The sequence below is a fragment of the Salarias fasciatus genome, chromosome 20 (assembly GCF_902148845.1).
Source record: "Salarias fasciatus chromosome 20, fSalaFa1.1, whole genome shotgun sequence".
NCBI lineage: Eukaryota > Metazoa > Chordata > Actinopteri > Blenniiformes > Blenniidae > Salarias > Salarias fasciatus.
In genome coordinates this window covers 12,668,978-12,673,297 of record NC_043764.1, presented here as the reverse complement: position 1 = coordinate 12,673,297, position 4,320 = coordinate 12,668,978, and positions in this window count along the sequence as shown.

Below are 4,320 nucleotides of genomic sequence, written 5' to 3'. Positions count from 1 at the left end.
CTTGCAGCTGAATCTGTCACTTCACTTTTAAAAATAAAACCATGTTAACTTATTTTAACACTGAAAAGGTCAGGCAGCAAGATAATGAAGCATATCGACACATTTAAACTGTTTAGTTCAGTGGAGACATCCAGCCTAATTGCTGCTGACGTGTGCCGCACTAGTGAATGTCAAACACTTCAAATATTTTAGTGTCATTGCCAATGCCATAAATAAAAGGAAGCAAAAAAAAACATAAAAACTAAAATTCTTCAAGTGAATTTTGCTGGCCTGATATGGTATAATAATTATTATTACTATTATCAATATTGATAACATTGACAACACAATATCTGAAAGATTGAACTTACTCCACAATCTAAAAATTCTAAATGACAGTTTAAATATGATTTTTTTTTCTAAATAAGCTCGATTCAATTAAATCATCAATAAATTGCAAAATTCATGTGACTGTCTAAAAAATATAAACTAAGACCAGCTGGTTTCCACTGGGCAGTATGGAAGTATGAAGCACAAGAATCAAAGAAAATGACCGCATCTACAAACTGTTGAGTTAGAGACAGACATAAATAGGATAAAGAGAAATAATACTGACCATTAAGAACCAGTCTCAACAAGCAAAGATGTTAAAATCATCTGTCAAGTGCCTCAGGGGTCAATATTGGGACCCCTGTTGTTTATTATGTACATCAATGATTTGGGGCAAAATGTATCTGACGCCAATATTCATCTTTATGCTGATGACAGTATTATTTACTGCTGTGGATCAACAGCTGCCAAAGCCACTGGGCCTCTGCAGAAAGCTTTTCATGTCATTCAGCACACAATTCTACCACTAAAACTTATCTTAAAAGCTGACAAGACCAAATTAGTGTTATTTTCAAAAGCTAAAATGAAGGAGGCCTCTTAATTCCACCAGTGTCCACTCATAAAGGAAGTGTTATAGAGGTGGTTCACACATACAAATATGTTGGTGTCTGGCTTGATGACTCTTTAAACCTCACATAGACAACATGGCAAAGAAACTCAAACTGAAATTGGACTTTTTCTTCAGGAATAAGTTCTGCTTTTCTTTTTAAAAAAAAAGGAAAATAAAAAAAAAGGCTTGTCGTGACAAATTTTTTTTTTTTAATCAGTTTTAGAGTATGGAGATTTGTTTTATATGGATACTTCTGCTCAATGTCTTCGCAAGATAGAAATCTTAGAGAAGCATGATAAAGACTGTCTAACGAACTGTGAAGCCGAGACCCATCACTGCGGGTTATACTCTCATGTGAGGTGGCCTTCCTTGTCCACTAGGAGACTTGGACATTGGTATACTTTCATCTACAAGGCTATGCTTGGTCTGTTGCCCTCCTACATCTGCGACTTAATCACACAGAGAAATGTCGACTCTCATTGTCAGCGCTCAAATGGTTATGTATTGCTTTCTGTTCCGTTTGCCGAGCTCGGGAAAAGAGCCTTTGCGTTCTCAGCTCCACATACTTGGAACAAGCTGCAAAAGGACTGCAAACTATCCGAACTCGTTCCCTTGAGCTCTTTCAAAACAAGACAGAGAGCTCAAGAGAGCATCTTTTATGTGCAACTGTTTTTCCTAATTTTACTTGTGATTTATCGTGTATGTGTTTATAATGTATTTGGAATTGTAACTTTGTAACTCCCTTGACTCCCTTGAAAAAGAGGTTTTTAATCTCAGTGGGACCTTCCGGTTAAATAAAGGCTAAATAAAATAAAATATTTTTATTTATCACAAATGTCACTATCACACACTGTCCTGCGCCTGTTCCTTTCTTGTCTTAAATTTACTTGTTCATTGTGGTCTCATTATCGCCAACTTCACTGACACACTGTCTTGCATAGAAGTTAAAAAAAGTTTGCTTATAAAACGTGGACGTTGTGAGCCAGGCCCTTGCGTTCCAGGGTAAGTTGTGTTCAGTTTGAAGCCCTTTTATGTAAAAAATGAGCTCACTCATTTTCTAAGCCTTTTCATTTTTTCGGAGGGGAGCTGAATGAAATGCCAAGCTCATCATGTATTTCATTCCTGTCTGATTTCACACAGTAAACTCATTACAGCATGGAGCGTTAAAGGGCGCCTGGTGAGTCATGGAGGCAGATCTGTGTAGTGGGCTGCAGAAGCCCACGTGCTTTTCTCTTCTTCTTTCTCTTCTTCTTTCACCCCTGATGATGTCATCACCAGATACTTCCTGAACACAGGGTTCATTCACAGAGTCCTCAAGGAGGAGGCGCCAAACAAGCCGTCTCCATGGTAACTGCAGCCTCCGGGCAGTTCACCCCCCCCCCCCCCCCCACTTCCCCCTTCTTGTTGTTATTTGTTATTTGAGGGAGGATTCGGAACTGTGTGCCGTCTGTCCGCCGCAGTCACGTGTGCCGGGTAAACAGCATTTTGCTTTTCAAGGTTCAAGCTCTGAATATCTTTTTATTTCAGGCCAGTCAGGTCTCCCATGAATGCATCTGCTCCTGGCTCGGAGCGTGCAGGGAGCAGTGGATGAGTCACGGGCTTCTGTGGGTTTGCTAACTTTCAGTTTTCCTTTTTTGTAAAAGCTAAAGAAAGGCCCTGTATAGAGTGAAGAGACACCTTTTGCTGTCTCGACCATACACAGAATGAAACTTTCAACACCACCGAAAAAGCTAAAGGGAATTTGACTGTAACTTCCCGACGCTGGTTACTGTAGTTTGTTAATCACTATTTGATTACATAAATAGAAACCTAATTCCAAAAAGTTGGGAAAGAAGTTTAAACAGAATGAGACCTGAGACATTTTATCATTTCATGGAAAAGGTGAGGCCTTTTTGAATGTGATCTCTGCAAATAACAGTTGCAGTAGGGGCAAACAAACACTGTCGAAGTCATTCTGAAACATGAAAAAAAAACTGGAGCATTTGAATATTAAATGCTGATAAAGCACTTTCAGAAAAATATTCGACTTAACGTTGCACAGATTTTGCAGATTCCTTCATGTACAGTATATAAATCAGTGGTCAGTTTTGCTCCTCATGAAACTCAATAGAAGGAACTGAAAATCATCTTTTTTTCTAAATAGAAAAAAAAAAAACAAGAACTCTAGGGAAACATGAAGAGATGCTGGGAAGTTCAAACACAGGAAACCAGAAAACACAGAGTGACTGGAGCGCCATCAACAACTTGAAAACCGGAACACGGAGAAGACATCCTTTAGATACCGACGCTGCCAGGTGAAGACAATCACACTCAGCAACAGGTGAAAGACACGAGGAGGGGAAGTCAGCGAGCCTGAAACCAGACACACGAACAGAAACTGAAGAGATGAAATGTAAACCATGACAATCAGAAGCCAGACAATCAGGGGAAATCTGTCAGTGAAGGGCAAAACTCTTTTCTCACTTCAAAACTCCCGAATCAAAGCAACTGGCCTCTTCCTTTCTCACAGACAGAATAAATTGCGCTTTTCTAGTGGTCTATATGTTGATGACGGTCAACATTCGCCTCATAGTGAAAATGCCAGCAACTGTGGTTGTATAGTGTTGTGTTGTGGTTGTGTAGAGTCTGCATGTTCTCCCTGTGCATGTGTGGGTTTTCCTCCAACAGCAACAAAAGAAAAAAGAAAAAAATAGAATGAGAGACCAGTCATTGACCCTAAACTGTCTGTGCTACAAGTGAATGGATCAAATAAGATTCAGTGCAAGCCCTGACATCACATCTTAGTATTGAGAAAAAAAAAATTTCAACTGAAATCTAAAAATCAAATTGATAGATGTAATTTAACATGAAAATTTTATCTAAATTTGTTGATCAATCAAAGATTTAACAATCTAGTTCTGATTGTTTATTCCTTAATGCCACGGCAGTTTGAAAAAATATTGAGTTTATTTTTTTCAGTTTATAAATTGTTACAGGTCTCATTCTAAATTGATCTTGCAAATGAAGCAAATGAACGACTTTAGATGTTTACAACTTTGAATTTTAATATATAATTTGATATGTATTGTGCCTCATTGAGTCTTAAAATACGAGTATCCTAAAATATGGAACCAATTCAAAATTACTTAAGTATTTCCTTCTCTTAGCATCAGGACCATAAACTTTGCGCCCACGAATGATTGCGAACATTTAATTCCAGGATTTGACATCTAAAGATACAGTTTAAAAACAGCATCAACCCCGTGCCATCAGGAGACGTGTACAACTATTGACTGATATCTCCTAATGACATTCCCACTTGGAAGCGTGCATAATTTCAGTGCAGACATAATATGTTATAGTTACTGTTCAAATGATTGCAAGATACTGATGAAATGATAAAAGAGGTACACTCTTGATAA